We start from the raw sequence: 17,105 nt of genomic DNA, 5'->3' as shown, positions 1-17,105 counted from the left end.
TAGCGTGGAAGCTTGCAGGTCCGCGCGAGTGCGACCCGCGCGAAGCGGGGCGCAAAGAAAGGCAGAGCCCCCTCCACTTTCTTTTATAGAAGGAAAAGAGACAAGGGCGCGAACAAAAAAAAAAAAAAGCCGAGAACGCGGATTATATATATGGGCGCTCGTATATTTTACGGGACAGGGGTGGCACAAGAGGCGGGCAGTAAGCAAGACAGAACGTGTTGGCCTCGCGGGCTATGTATGGGGAAGCCTTTCCTCTCTTGCTGTTCTCGAAGGGCGCCTCGACAGAATAAAAGGGGGGAAAAGAGGGGGGGGGGGGAGGGGAGGAATGGTCCGTGCTACAAGCGGAAAGGACAGAGGCGCAAAAGACGAATGTCTCGGGAAAGGACGATGACAACATCCAAAACCGTGCGCTGTGATTGAAAGGATGAAAAAAGGCTCCGCAATGGCGAGATGGGGGGGTCGGAATGGAGAGATAAAAGATAGGGAAGAAGAGAAAGGGCTCAGTCGGCAATCGGACGGGGTGGCAACGCCGAGCGCCTACATAGGACCGCGTCGGAACCCGATGCCGAAGGGCTCTGTCTTGTATAATGCGAAGCTCTGTTTCCAGTGCCCCTGGTTCCATTGAATTGAGCCACGGAATCGCTTTGGGGAGTCGTACGTCCCTGCTGCTTTCGCTGTCTCCCGATTTTTCTCAATAAATCACGAGAAGAGAGCACACGGAGCCGCGAGTTACCTCAAAAAGAAGGGCTGCTGTGGTTCGGCGCTATATATTCTGTAGCCATCATCAACGTGGTTCTCACTATGGCTTTATGGACAGCGTAACCGAGAGTTCGGGACAGTGTGAAGAGGACAAAGCAAGACGCCGAGTGCGCTGCCTATGACCTCTTCATGGAAGCCCCGCGCGTGTTCCCAGTTTTCTTTTGGGGTGAGGTTCACACCAACGAGCTCGAGCCACCGTTTGCTGCAACCCTCAACTTGCGCTCGCTAAGGAGGAGCGAAGAACACGCGCAAAGCTAACAAACAGACAATGAGAACACCTAAAGAAGAAATACGCCGCACATGCGCATACACGACTAAAAACACAGCGGTTTCTACGGCCTAAGACACACACCACTTATTGCTCTTTGGACCTCAGAAGTCAGGTTCACCGAGCTCCTCTTCTACGCAAGAGCACTTCTTAATTGGCCAGGTTACGAGCGTCAGGCCGCCTTAAACGTGTACAGAGGAAAGGCTTCGTCCACTCGCTCACATGGAGCCAGAAGAACCTGGCTTCCGGTCTCGGCGACAATCCGTGCTAAGGACACAGTGGTGTCGACTTCGCCGCCGGAATGGATGCCTGGACGTATTTCTCTCTAGCTTGGAAGATAGAAGGAAACGAGAAGAAGCAGAGGAAGGGGAGGGCGATTACAGGGCGTGGCTCTCTCGGACCTGTTGCTGTCGCCGTCAGCTGTCTGCCTACCCATGGGCGGACAGATGGACAGAGACGACCGTCGGGCAATTACACCGCGTACGCCGACGCACAAGCCACACCAAGAAACGGCGAAAAAGAAAGTGATAAGCGCTAGAGGAAGAGGACTACCGCCGTCCGTTACGACAAAGCGGGCCAGCGAAGAAGGGAGAGAAAGAGGGGGGAGCTCGCACCCGGTATTTTGAGGACTCGCCGGTGCGCACGCACACACACACACACACGTGCGAGTACGTCTTCTAGGACACGCAAACCGGCAGTTTAACGCAGCGCCTGCGAGGGGGTGAGAGGGTTCACTTTGTCCGTTTTTCCCTCTCCACCTGGAAGATGCATGCGGTGCTGCTGCGTATGCTGCGCGCGAAGTTGCCCGTATACACGCATACATTCAAAACCCGAAAACCAGGCGTCATGAACGAACCATCACAAGGCACAACGAAAAGCAGTACTGCCGAGTTAACGGCGGGCGGCAGACGAGTATTCAGTTGATCTGAATATTGACCTAAACGCGGGTTACTCTGCCCGCTTCCAAGTGACACTTTCATACTCGTCTCTTGTCCTTTTTCGTTGCCTGCAGCGGTCGGTCGGTGGATATATGGCGTTCTGTTGTAGAGCGCATTGTGGCGGGTTCGACGGCGATAAGGGCGGAAAGCAAAACGAGCGTATATCGCGCTTTGGGTGCAGTTTGCAGAACACCAGGTAGTCGAACTTTTCTCCAGTAATAAATCGCCATTCCTTTACGCCAAATGAAAATAATAATAATAATAATAATAATAATAATAATGCTGTGGAGGAGCAATGTACCAGTCCAAACTTATTAATAGTGGCCTTTAGCATGTTCCTTTAAAGGGACACTACAGGCAAATACTAAGTCGACGTAGACTGTTTAAATAGCATCCTAAAAGCATCGCAAACGCTTATTTCGTGCCAAGAAAAGACGTAGCTTGCAAGAATAATGCATCTGAGGGGTCCGAATACGTTTTTAGAAATTCAAGTGTCCCGACCATGCAGACAACCGGGGGAGTGGCGACGTTGCATACGCCATCGCCACCCTTTGCAGCCGTCGGTAATTAAAACGGCGCCCGACAGACGGCGGTACCGAGCCAAGCCAGACTGGTGCATTCGCAGCTGCAGCTGCTTCTTGGTCAAGTGGCGTAGAGGGCGTAGACCGTTCGGGCATCGCGCGACATCACATGGAAGTTGAATCCTCTGCTGCTTTCAGTTTGTGCAAGCTTCGCAAGCCAGCAAAATCAGCGCAGCGCTACGCGATAACGAAACTAGTGAAACGTGAAAACGTGGGTGGCGCACAGCCGAGCGAAAACGAAACCTTTCGACGGCCCACGTCGTCGTCAAGGGCAATTGAAATTGGTTCTATTTTCTAAAGCTTATACAGAACTGGACAAGTACCATTTTATTTCATATGATAATACAATACAAGCATGCTTTCTGCTATCAGTGGTTGAGTACTAGCGACAGAATTTAACTGAGGCGTGCTTTCGCCATTGGGCGAGTGATTGCATGTCCAGGGGGAGTCTCTAATCATGTCCTACATTCACCACACTTTCTGGATGATTCAAACTCTGTCAGCGATAATATTCACGCCTTAGAGATTCTCAGGCACTAATCTATCCCTTTAGCTTGACTTATCATTTGCGTTTAGTGTCCTTTTAAGACAACAGCTACGGCGTGGCATGGGCCCGCAACATCTATCATATAGTATATTAGTATATACCTTGACTGAGCGAAACACTATTGGCCACTCCAACAGCGATCCTATCACAATTTGTCTGCCATGCTAAGGTCCAACTCGATAAAGCAAGCAGCTTATGAGAACTTGAACCGAACAACCAGACACGCCGTGTGCACTGTCCTTCTAGGACGCTGTATTTCTCCGAGGAAAACTGTAAGCTTGTCAAGGTACCAGTTTCCAAACAGCAAAACGATCGATACGTGTGAAGGACTGCGCAAAAACACTCATTGCTTATCGCTTTTCTTTGTTTTTTCAACGTCTGTAACTTAAGTGTGGAGCCGTTCGCGAGTTAAACCTGAGCGGTATCCGATATTACGACATCGAAAGTCCGGGCAAACAGAAATATAGAAGACAAAATGATAAGCCAAATACTCGTGACTCTTTTCCTCTGGACAATGGCGCAAGTGCACACACTACTTGGTGTGATTCACCCCCCACCCCCACCCCCCTATCGACGTGCGCGAGCCCCACTAAGACCACGACGAGAGAAAACAGGTTGCGTCAAAATGAGAAACCTCCCCACATTAAGCTCGTCCTTCTCGCTAGACTTGTACTTTTCTTTCAGAGCAGCGGGAGAGAGTGGCTTCTAATACAGCACAGACAGGATGAGCTCAGCCCGCCGCATCTGCCGCACGATCAGCCATATATACACATATATTATATAGTATAACCGGCAAACTGGCAATAGCGAGAGAGAGAGAGAGAGAGAGAGAGTTGAACGCGACGCAGCGGCCAAAGCCGCGCGTTTTACGGCTCATAAAGTATGCAGGCCGACCGTTCAGACATTCCAGCCGCCTTCGGCCAACAACAGCATGCAGGGCGCACCAACGGAGGCCCCCCCGGGCGCCTGGTATACGCGTACATTGTATGCTGTCGAGCTGGAGAAAGAAAAAAAAAAGGAAAGAAAAAAAGGAAAGTGCAGGCTCCGCCACCGCCCCTTGGCACTTGCCTCCGGGCAGCCTGCGGAAAGTTCTCGCTTTTCATTTTATGCGAAGCATATTACGAGGGCTCAACCCAGCTCCTCAGGCGCGGCGGTGACCATGAAATCACGTGACACCGTGACGTCACGACAGAGGAGAAGTGGCTTTGGCTCAACTCTTGCAAGACGGGCTGGGTGGGAATCGAACCAGGGTCTCCGGAGTGTGGGACGGAGACGCTACCACTGAGCCACGAGTACAACGCTTCAAAGCGGTACAAAAGCGCCTCTAGTGAATGCGGTGTTGCCTTAGAAACGCGCTGTTTCTAAGGCGTGCGTCTCTTGCTCAGGCGCACATTTCGTTGCCGCGCCGAACGCTGCTTTGCTCGACGCTCACCGCGTCCAATGCGGGGCGCGTAGTCGCTGCCCTGTAGCCCATTGTCTTACACCCCTTGGCGGGTCGACGGGAACGCTGTCGCGTTCCACTCTTGAAGGCGAAGAAGTAATGCATGAGTTGTTTCTTCGTCTAGCCGAACCAAATATAGCCAAGCAACAGCAGTTCACCAGGCTAAACAGTGGTTCAACAACTAAAATAAAGGCTAGTATGCTTCGCATCCTGGGCTTAACCTTACCTAAGCCACAGCCATTTTTTTCTTTCCTCTTTTCTTCTTATTTCCGGCACAGCGCAACGAATCGCACAAAACAAAGGCGCGGTTCCGACGGCCGCGAGGGAAGGCGGGGCCTGTCTAGAGCTTCCATCGTAAGGTTGGCTCTCGAGGAGTTCTATATACCGTAAGGCATGGTCTAGCACACGACCATCCCTAAACATGCGCGCTACGTTCAACGGCTTTTGGAAACGGCCGCGTAGGGAGGGCGCCGAGACGCCACTGTAACGAGGAAAACCGTGAGTTTTATGTGGGCCCCCAAACGTGGTCCGAGGCCTTCACGATGGGAGATGAGCGTCCTTATGCACCGCCCCCCCTCCCAACACACACACACACACACACACACACACACACACACACACACACACACACACACACACACACACACACACACACACACACACACACACACACACACACACACAAACACACACACACACACACGCACGCACGCACACACGCACGCACGCACGCACACTTCGCTGTCCGTGCTCTGAACTCGTTCAGTCGGAGTATCGTTCTTGCTGAATGAGCGAACAGACTTGCTTTGCAGCAGACGGCCAAGCACTAGCGCACTCGCACAACGAACTGTAAACCCGCTCTAAGCCAGCGGCTAAAACAAAAGACGGGGAACGACAGTGACCCTGAAGTATGCGAATTCATTTAAAGCGCACACGACAAGAGCGTTCGTCTTCGCAGAAATTCTCTTATGCAAGTGACAGCGATTTCTAGGTGGCTATCGTTTGCCTGCTCTAGCAGCTCGTAATATTGACCACCGCACAGCGATGACATATCGTGCTCGGCACATTGACAGAAGCCTACTCAAATACCGGACCCACATTCTAGAATACACCTTCCATGTCGGGCTATCTGTGAGTACTAGGCTTACAATAATGTCTAGCCAGTGCCGACAACCGTCGGCCAGGGAAGTGACAGGACAAGCGCGTATTCTGTCTCCTCCTCGTCAGTTGTCGTGTTTTATAGCGCTATAAAGAAACATGGACCCAGATCCACGAGCTCTTTGAACAGGAAATATTCCACGTGCTGCCTGACTTACAACCAGCCACACCAACAACCACATAGAACAAGTTTCAAACAGGTTCCAACAAGCTGCAACTATCGGAGCCCTATACCGCACGTCTTCTGCTTTACAGGCACGGATGAGGAGATGCGACATCGGTCACGTCGTCTGCGCGGTCCAAGTGGTTTGAACGAATCTCACGGCCAATCGCAAACGAGTGAAACCGGCTGAAAGGAATGCGGATATCATCTGAAGGCGGGGATTGATCGTTGTCGAAAGACGCGAAGCGTGGATGACGCAACAAAAGTCGAAAACACGCCAGAGGTCACTGAAAGACAGCCACAACATATCGGAAAGCGGAGGTATATGGTACGTTGGCTATATCGCCTCCTTATCTAATCGCGCGCGAGTGCAGTAAAGTCGAAGTTGCCTTTTACTACTTGCAAAGCAAGACCGTAGATCCTGGTATGGGTTGGCGCGGCGTGATGCCTACCACGGCGTCCGGTAGGAATGAAAAAAAAACGCAAAACCGGAAAATGCAGCCAATGTAGTAAAAATACCTCGCTTGCTAACGAATCTGAAATGCAAACGTGGCGTACCCTTCCCTTCTGACAAACTATTCCCGGATAGTGGCCTCGTTCTAAATAAAGGTTTCACTGTTCTGAAGACGTCCGCTACACAGAAAGGCTGAACAGAAAAAAAGGCGACAAAACAAGCACGGCGCTCGCTCGCTGCGAGGCATTATCTTAACGTTGGCGACTTTCATACGCGAGACCAACCACGCAGCTCTCTGAGCTTGCTCCTATTAGCGCTGCGGGAATCATCAGAGCGTCGCGACCTTCTCGCGCCCAGTGCGCTTCCGGCAGTCAAATTAACCCCCCCGCGTATACGTGCCAGGCGGTTCTTTTCACTCGTTCTTTTCTCTCGACGCGCGAGACCCATCGCCTCTGCTTCGCCCTGCAGCCTCTCTCGGTGTTCTCGGTACCCAGCTGGGAAGCCGGAAGCGTGACGGGGCCGAAGTCGGCCGCGAAGCGATGCGCCGCCCAGGCACTGCCACGCACAGACAAAAACCCCGCGCGAAGCGGCGAGAAGACTAATGCGAAACGGCCGTTGATTTTGCGGCGAGCAGCAAGGAGGGTCCCCAGGGGTGCTTCCGCTGGCGCACGACAGGCACACCGGCTACGGTGAAACGGCGATTGCATCCACCGAGCGCGAAAGACAAATATCATCGCGGCGGCGCAGCTCGACCACGGGTCGCCAGCAAAAGCAAAATCCAACGAACACCGCCGTAAGGAGCCCAAATTCTACTCGCGACCGCGTAATACACATCCGTCCGCAAGACAACCCGCCGTTTTTTTTTTTTTTTGGCCTTTTGTCCTGCGGTTGGCGAGCCCTACGCCGGCGTTGAGAAAGTGGTCTACCGAAGCCGCAATAGCGGAGAGTCCAGAGTGGATAGTGCCTGGCGTGCGTTCAAGCAGGCGAACGCCAATTGAATGGAACACACACACAAAAAGGGAACGAAATATAAGAGAACGCGAGAGAAGTGTTCGTAATGAATAGCTCCCATCGCTAGTGGCCCTCACAGTGCGTGACCACTGCGTGGCCAATGCAGCACGGACAACGGGGGCTAGTCGTGTCTTCAGGGAAATCTGCTGCCCGAACGCGGGTTTGGTGGGAAGGTGAAAGAGGAGCCAAATAAATGGCGAATAGAAGGTGCAGTGGACCATGTGTGTGCGTACGGAGAATGGTGGGGGTGTAAGTGCGCAGAGTAGTTCGGGAGCCGGCAGGGCTTCAGAATTTGAAGCGACGCGGCCCGCTTTACGGCGGTGGCGACCCACCGACCCAGCAACCAGCGACGACCGTAGAGCGGCTGCAGCGAGGCGGCAGATCCCTCGTACGAGCGAACCCGCACCACAGCCCGCACGCCGTCGCCGGCCAGTGCTGCAACCGGGTAGAAAAACATTCCTCCTCAGCCTCGCCACCCTCGCCCTCTCTTTCTCCTCCTCTCTTCAGTGGCGCGCGGGAAGCGTCTGTGGCAATGACCCCCTCTCCCTGCGAGCAAGCTGGGCCACGTGAGTGGAAAGAACATTGCAGAGAGAAAGAAAGAGCGAGAAAGCACGCAGCCAAAGCAACGCTCGAAAAGGTTTCGATAATAGCGTCGGCAGAGGATGAGGACCAGGAGGAAAGGGGAAAGACAAAAGGGAGAGGAGGGCGCTCAGCGGAGGAAAAAGACATCAAACAACGCCGCGCACGGTCGTGTGGAGGGGGAAGCGTAGTAACCACAATAGCCAAAGGCGAAAAATAAAATACCTCCGGAGGGAGCCGTAAAAAGACAAAATAAAATGGAAAGGACAGAACAGAAAGCGTAGGCGAGGAGGCGAGGCTTTCGGAGCATGCGCAGACCGAGGGGAACCGGCATTTCCTAGAGGGGCGGGCGAACCGGAGATTGGAAAGGAGGGAGGAGGAGGCTTCTCCGGCTGGGCTGGCTGGCGAGGCCGGGCTGGCGTGCTGCCCGGCTCGGCAGCGTTCAGCAGCAGCCGGGCACCCCGCTGAGTTTTTTGCCTCGAGCCTGCCTGCCTGTCGCTAGGAGACACGTCGAGTCTGCCGACATGCGTGCGAGCGCGGCACACCGGCTGGCTGACTCTCCACGGCCTCGGCAGAAAGGCCGGCCCTCGAAAAAAAGAAGGTCCCGCGAAGAATTGCTTAGTGAACCCCGCAAGCATGCCGAAGACGACGCGGCGCGGCCGACCTTTTGTTTCCTCGCAAAGGTTGCTCGGACTCGTCTCTGGACGACCTGACTTTGTGGCAGAAGGTCAGCACTGCCAGGATTATCCATCGTCCGCCGCATGCGAATGCCATGCGGCTGGTGAAGGCAAAATGCTAACGGGCATCGTGGCCGTAGTGTTTCCTTTTTGATGCGACGTGCAGGCGCGGAACGTTCGCCTGCGCAGCTCTCTAATCAACTCGTTCCGTGGACCCGTAGCGCACACCTCACGGGACTTTAACTGAGACTTCAAAGCGGTGTATGCAGTACACTCATATGACGACAACAGATGGCATAGAGACAGGAAGTAACACCACGACACAGCGCGGACGAGATTCGAAGCTGTGCCAGTGCTGCAGCAGGCGGCTTTTTCTTTTTTTCCCCTCCTTCTTTTACCGCGGCCATAGTACTTCTAGTTTAACCGAACTGGCTTCAGATAGCATGCTGTGTTCCTGCGTCATTGTTAACGTGCTTACAAATGTCTGCGCCGTGCGCGTCAGAATAAATTCTAGAACACACAAACACAAATACACACACACTATATATATATATATATATATATATATATATATATATATATATATATATATATATATATATATATATATATATATATATATGCGAGAGCTTCACGTATGGAACAAACACATTCCTCTGCCCGCGGCAGAGTTAAAATGTCCGCTAAAATGCGAGGCTGGAGTTCACGGGGCCTATGTTCCCCGCTTACCCACTTCTTTTAACTTTGTTATCGTCCTATTTCTTTAAGCAATCCAGCGCCACTACAGTACAATACCCTGCAAATATAGCATGTACTTGCACAACTTCCTGCAGAAGCGCGTTTCGATATTTGATTTATTTGGAAGTACTGCTGTCTCCTGCTTACGAACAGTAATACAACGTATATGCAACGAACATATCACATGTAAAGCACATAGCACATTCTACATTTCTGTGGTAAATGACCACAAAGAAAACTTGAAAGTATCGAAGTGAGATACTAAGGTAATAATATTCCGTATCAAATGGGCACGTTCCCCGTCTCTTTAATACTTATTTATTCCCACCTGAAATTTCCTGACGAACCCTCCCCCCCTTCCCCCCATTCCCACGGAACCGAAGTTTCAGGAGGTGAGCACCCAAAGAGCGACATGGATGAAAGGGAAGCCTTGAATGAGAACGCAAGGCGAGGGATAGTGGCGGTCCGAAGGGGAGGGGGGATTGTCATGAGGTAGATCCTCTCTCCCGTGTACAGAACATTGCGGCCCCACTCACGGCGAGCCTCTACCTCGTTCCGGATCGTGTTAACCATAACTGCTGATGCGGGATAAGCAGGGAATTCTAAGAAGAGCGGGTTGATGAATAAGGGAAAGAGCACGCAAATAAAAGGCGTCAAGAACGAAGTAGGCGGATAATTTTATGGACAAAGAAAGGCCGTCTCGTCACTGGCCAATCGCTCAACACCGGACCGCCGTGGCCATTTGCCTAGCTGTGGCTCACCTCTTCCTTCGTAACACGTGCTGCTTTCTAATAAACGTCATGGTAATTTTCAGTATAGACGGCAGGAACTACTGGTCCTTATTTTACTGCGAACTACGTATGTCGTAATTTTCACAAAGGCTTCTGCTTCGGACTGGCTGCGTCATCAATTCCCGAGTTTTGAACAAATGACAATATGCGTCGCGTGATGACTACAATACCATGACCACACGTTGTTCATATTTGTTCATATATATATATATATATATATATATATATATATATATATATATATATATATATATATATATATATAATAATACGGCATGGCGACAACGCCGAAAGCGCGACTGAGTAGGCGACTTGCAACAAAATCGTGGCCACTCTCTTTCGTAGGTAGCCTTCCGTACTCACTGGAAGATGGTTCGAAAACAAGTGTTGTCTTCACCGTTGCCTGGGCTCCAAACGAGAAGACACGCGATAGTGCGCTTTCTTGCTTTTATTTGGTCCCGTTTTTAGCACTGTTAGTTTTTCCAAGTCATCTACCAGTTAGGTCAACGACAAACTTTATATATATGCATCAATTTGTGACGAAATTTTAGTCATTAGTCAATATCGTCATATTTTAATGTAGCATAAAGACGAAAGTATAATTTGATGCGAAGTGGCTTCACGCCTTAGCAATGAAAAACTTTTGTCAGAAGTTAAGCAAGCTGTTGTTTCGACAACGCAAAAACGTGCCTACTTGCTAAAGCATTCTTGTGCGGGGAGTGCTAGGAGTATGTGTTTGCGTGATCTACAACCTCCACGCACACAACATATATATATATATATATATATATATATATATATATATATATATAGAGAGAGAGAGAGAGAGAGAGAGAGGAGGAGGAGGAGTTTTCGGCGGAGGAGAACGCCTCCCCCCACACAACATATTACTTTCTGGCTACGTCACTGTTCTCTCACAACTGCATTCATCATTCATTTGGCGGGAACAAATGCAGATTACTACGGGAGAACATAACGGTAAAACTCCGCTTTGGTGAATTTCACACCTTACCCGCAATTATGTCCATTCTAGAGCAGGAAATGTTCTGAAAGCTTACTATAGCTTTGAGTATTTTGCCCAAGCGTGCAACATACTCTTTTACAGCTACGCTCGAGTACACGCGCTGTCAAAACCAATGACGACACGGCAAGCTCGCAGGCGATCTTACAGAAGGCGTCGACCCAGTCTTTCGTTTTCCGCATATTTTCTGGCTTACATAGGCCTCCCCTAGCTGTGGCCGTTTCACTGTTTCAGAAGCGTTCATCTTAACTTAATATGCTCCACTTTAATGCTTAAACGCCGAGTGAAGACAAAAAGAAAGAAAGAAAGAAGCACCTCACAGTAATATACGATTAACCAATAGTTAAAAACCATCAAAGTAATTGCGACAAAGCCGTATGGCTAGCCACTAAACAGATTGTAATCAGCGCTTAGACTGCAATGTAGCAGGCGGCAGGCACCCCTAGCGGTGCGCCGCGCACCTACGTGATAAGGCTGATATGACGTCAATCCGATAATCACATTCGGCGCATTGCGACACGTCGCAAAGATCATTGTGTTCAAAGTACACGAGTAAACGAACGTCTCGCAAGTGCGACCGCACGCAGACTATGCGCGTGAAGCAGCAAACAGCTATAAATCGATACGAGTCAGGCCGAGCCTGGGTTCTGCGTCACTGTCGGCGACATGCAGTAGAGACGCTTTTCCCAGTTTCTGCATAGAAAGCGTTGATATTGCGAGTTATTTCTGACGCACCAATTTGCATCTTGCACAAGAATTTTCTCACACAGCCCCGTTTGTACATAGCTACACTACCACTATAGTGGTAGCTATGTACTGATACACTAGTGTTATATATATATATATATATATATATATATATATATATATATATATATATATATATATATATATATATATATAAGTATACATATATATATACATATATATATATATATATATATATATATATATATATATATATATATATATATATATATATATATATATATATATATATATATATATATTACAACAAGCAATACAGTGCTGCAGTTAGCATTCAACGACTAGCCAATACAGTTCTGCTTCAATTTTGCACAGGGCACGCCGAAGCGGCGGGGACTTTTTCTGTTCGTATACGCTCGCTTGTCGCTTCAAGTACACATTTATGTTACGTTTCGCGAGTAATATTGAAAACGAGGGCTAAGGCTCTCAAATAAACGCCACAGCATATCATCATCATCATTTATTTGTCCGTAAGGACCCCTGTCGGGTATTACATAAGGGGGGGGGGGGGGGGGCTTACAGAAGATAAGGATAGAAGCAAAGATATGGTTACAATTTCTTACAAGACTCAGCCTGTGGATTCGCATTAAAACAAACAACAACAAAAACTACTCCAACATTACCACTACCACCAACATATAGCCAACAAGTTCCGGCACATACTTAACCAGACGAGCTATATATTGTGCGAAAGTATCCTTCCTGACCGGCACAGAAAACATCTATATGCACGCTTATGAAACGAACGAACGGAAAGCTGTGCGAGACAGCGCTGATCTGGTGACATGTTAAGTGTTTAGAGGGTGCAAACTGAACTATATGCTTCTAACGCCGTGTTTGTCACGCGGACTGTCCCTTGCCGTAAACATTTTTGAGCCCGCAATGTACGCCCACTGCCCGGTTTCAGGCATATATTGTACTCAGTACACGCGCTGTGTCAGACACGTGCGGTAAGTCCACGATCTCGGCGAGCGTATTTGCGTTTACAGCGGTTGCTTTGAGCGAAAATGCAGGCAACTAACTATAAGTGCCCACGCGCCGTAAGCTGAGTCACGATATTATAATGCGTGGTTTGTAAGCCTCACACTTCAATAAAGAATTGCGCCTGCATCTGCAAAGCGTGCTGATATACACTGGAATTGTTCCTAAGAGCGAATCGCAGCCAATCCCGATACTGGACATACTATTAGCGAAGGCGGCGAGTGAACTGCAAGTAGGACTCACAAACGAAAAGCTTCGTGAATTTCGGCCCTGCGTCGTGAGAAAAACCGCGGTCAGAAACATGCTACCACCACTTCGCTTAGCGAGGAAAACGAACGGGGCGGGTAGTTGTGCGCTGCCACTTCGGCACGATTCTCGCTCGCTTTTTCACCTTGCGGCGCACCGGCAAGTATACCGTGTATCACACGGGGGTGACAACCTGCAACTAGCAGCCCACCCCGCTTCAACCATATCGAAGCGTCAGCTTCCGAGAAGACGTGACCAGTCGGCAGCAGAGCAATCGGCATCGCAGTGTATCTGGAAATGATCGCATACACGAGACATGCTTGAGGTCGGGAAAAGGTCAATTGCACACGAAACGGCAGCTCGCAGCATGCACAAGTTACGTACGTAGCTATAGCTCCAGGACAACTGCCCCGTCGCAGCTTAGATCGGGCGGTGGTCCGGGCGCTCCAACCGAGACCCCCCCCCCACAACCGCCACCACCCCCGGACCGTTTTTTAATCGCTCAATCTCGCTCACTTCACCTCGGCTGTGCCGAGAGGCACGAACTGCGAGCAAGGCCGGAATGGGGGACCGTCTCCGGGAACGATCAAATGAGAGCCCCTGTAAGGAGTTGAGGCGGGGGGCAGGAAGCCAGAAATCTCCGCGTTTAAAAACTTCCGCGGTGCACGTTCATAAAGGACCATTAGGAAAACGCCACAGATGAACGGCTCCGCGATTGTACTGCTCGGCCGGAACGGAGGGCGGCGGGGTGTGCGGGATGAACGCCCGCTCATTGGCCGTTCGTTAAAACCGCGTTCTCGCGTTCTCGCCGCCTCATTGCGTCGCCGCACCATTGCCGAATAACGAAATGACAGTGAGAAAAAAGAAAAATGGCGAAGAACCACTGTAGTTTTCCCGCTGCCTAAACGGGCCAACACTCGAATCCGTCCTAGCTCTCTCCCCCTCTGTTGCGTTCTCTTAAATTGGCAGTTCAAAAGAGGACCGCGAGCAAAAAGAAAGCTCGCAGAGCTTTTACGTAGTGCGTACACCGAGGGAGGCCCGCTGGCGCGCCCTGTTCCAAACACAAAGGCCATCTCTCTCTCTTTCTCTTTTCTCCGGCTTCGTCTGGTAGCAGTTCCTCGAGTGCCTGCTTTAATTTTTCTTCGTTTTTTTCCTCGCCGTCTGCTCCCTTCTTTTCCACCTCCTCCAGTTATCTCCAGAGTTTTACACAGCGCTCGCACTGGTCCGCTCTTTTACTTAATCGCACTCTCTATTTTTTTTTTCTTTTTCATTACAGCCTTCTTACGGCGTCTTTCGTCGCCGCTCATTCCCTCTTCATTGTTTTCTTTTTTTTCACGCAGCGCGCGCACGCTATTTTCCCCAAATGCCAACGACGAATTAACGGAGCACTTTTCGCCCCAGAACACGCACGAACGAAGAACCTACAGATCTTCTCGAAAGCCCCGGTCCCCCTCCCCGTCCGTCCTCCCGTTTCTCGTACAAACGCCCGAACGCACCGATTTCCCCTCGTTCCTTTTAGCTGGCGCCTAATAAAAGTACAGAAAAACAAAAAGCACCCCTTCTTTTCTTTTCCACTCCGTTTTAGGCGCGCAACGAGCTTTCCTGCAAAAGTTTGCTCGTCGTTCAGCTCACACAAGGCTCCACGCTCGCAGCTTCATCTCCTCAAGAAAAGGGTAAGGATAAGGGTAAGGGGGGAGAGAGAAGGAGGTAGTGCGCTAGTGCAGTGGTGGCTGCACGGTGCACACAGCCAAGTGAACAACTGTGCCACCCCTAACACCCCCTTCCCGCTTCCACTCCTTCTGATCATCTCACCCGCTTCCTCTGCATCATCTCACTATATATTCGTTCTTTTTGTTTCGCGAGTCTAAAGGAAATTCCGCCAGAGCCCCCTAACGACAGCCGAGCACGTTCTCGGAGGAACGAGTGAGCGAGAGACAGAAAAAAAAGATTACCGAGGATTGGATGAGGCGCCAGGCGGCGCGAGAACGTGCGTGTCATTAGAGCAAGAGCGCGTGCACGCACGAGCAGCAGCAGCAGCAGTTGACGAGCGAGCGAGCCTTCGTCGTTTTGCCTGCCGCCCGCGAGGCGAGGAAGGCTTTAAGTCGGACTGCCTGCAGCGCGAGCCGGCCGGCATGACGAGCATTTCGCGTCCCGAAACACAGACGCGTATCCGGCATGCGCTTATCACGTGCTCGTGGTTCCCTTCTCCCGTCTTGCATATACGAAGACGTATAAGAAGACGAAGAAATCGTTCAACGGAAAGACGCCAGGAATTCTCAAGGTTTGAGCTGCTGAGTCTCGCGACGAGGAAGTCGGTGGCCGGTATAACGTTGGCCGGCGCTGCCTTTGGCGAACACGCGCCACGTCTTGGGTGCGATTGAAGCAGTTCTGAGAACTAGGTTAGAAGCTTATAGAAAGTTGGCAATTCATTGCAGAACGAGCACAACGCGGAATACAGGGAAGAAAGACGCACACGGCGTTATGCCGCGTTACGTGAAGCAAACGCGAGCCGGTTACGTGGCTTCTCTCGGTTGGAACGACATGATATCGGTTGACACTGGCACCCTCGACTCGCACATGGATGTCAATTTGCGAATCAAACTATTGCTACTCGATTGTTATTAGTCGTCGTCTGAATTTCCATAAACGTAGAGGGGTAACTGATTCGGCATGCCTGACCAAACCGAGCGGTCGACCACCCCCGGACCAAAGTCAGCTTGAAATCAACCTTCAACCCCTTGGGAACGAGACGAGCCAGATATGAAGTCATCTATCCAGGTCTTCCACACAGAAACGACCGCCAAGTGTTACTCGCGTTCCTGAACCATTTCCATTGTAAAACTATCCGGAGCAATGCCTGCTACACGTACAGCCTTAGTCGCCCACCGTGGCGGCCTATAGTGGTTGTGGCGTTTGCGCTGCTTAAAGCTCGAGGTAGCGGGATCAAATCCCGGCCGCGGCAGCCGCATCTCCATGAGGGCGAAACAAGAGAACGTCCCTGTAACCTAAATTGGGTACACGTTAAACAACTTCAGGTGGTCGAAATTAATACGAAGTTCCCAACTGCGGCGTGCCTCATAATCATACCGCAGATTTCACACACAAAACACAACTTAATTAAATCATAATTTGCGTACCTTAGTCAAAACGTATTGTTGGACTAGTTGGTTTGTCAACGCCTTGTGACTGCTCCGATTTCCATGCCTGACCTTCGTTATCTCCGGCGCCGTTTGCAGCGTCGCGGGTTCTTAAATATACTTACTTAATGACCCGAAATCTAATTTAGCACTTGATTTCCGAAAGGCTACACTCATGTTATATGACATTCTTTCAAGTGGCCCATGACAGAACAAGGTTGCATGCCCACATCCTTTGTAACTAGGCTACTTGTTCAGAGAGAGAGAGAGAGAAAGTAAAGAAAGCTCATTAAAGACAAGGCTATACCCCTGGGTTTTCTGATGGGCAGTTTGCAGAGCACATCAATATGCCAGGAATGCTGAAAGCATGATGATATCGACCCAATGTCAGGCGACTCGCCTAGGAATATAACGAAAAAAAAACATAACAAAACACGTTGCACCTATCCCCTTTAGTCGTACGCTGATGCGTTAGGATTCCTCTGCGCTGACCGCTGTTGCTTGTTCCATCGTCTACACGTTCATTCGCTTCGCTTACGTCACAGCTATAGCCTAAGCTACCATCCATACTGCCGCCATCTGGCTTCTATTAATTAAAGACAACGGAGATTCGCACAGGCGCTGGGACATTGAGGCGAAGAGGCAGGAGGGCAAAACAAGCGCGAAAACCAGCAACACATCGCACGCAAATGCTCAGGGGGGCAAAGTGGAAGTACTACCAGACTCGCCTTGACTGCTGCGAGAGGCGGCACACGGAAGGACGGCATGCGACGCGGAAGGTAACAACGAGGCATCGCTCCCGCGGGTGTCGCCATCTTCCCTCGGAGGGGAGTCTTCCAGCTCTACG

At 50.5% G+C, this 17,105-nt stretch overlaps 1 protein-coding gene and 1 long non-coding RNA gene across 7 annotated transcripts in view; one reads left to right on the top strand and one right to left on the bottom strand.

Annotated features, from left to right (window-relative positions):
* The window catches only part of LOC135920141 (uncharacterized), a 303,939-nt gene that overhangs the window by 157,215 nt on the left and 129,619 nt on the right, over positions 1–17,105 (top strand). The window lies entirely within an intron of this gene.
* Positions 1–17,105, bottom strand: part of LOC135920108 (polyhomeotic-like protein 1) — a 239,557-nt gene that overhangs the window by 197,206 nt on the left and 25,246 nt on the right. The window lies entirely within an intron of this gene.

The sequence above is a fragment of the Dermacentor albipictus genome, chromosome 2 (assembly GCF_038994185.2).
Source record: "Dermacentor albipictus isolate Rhodes 1998 colony chromosome 2, USDA_Dalb.pri_finalv2, whole genome shotgun sequence".
In the NCBI taxonomy this organism is placed as follows: domain Eukaryota; kingdom Metazoa; phylum Arthropoda; class Arachnida; order Ixodida; family Ixodidae; genus Dermacentor; species Dermacentor albipictus.
This window is presented reverse-complemented; position numbering and strand designations above follow the sequence as displayed.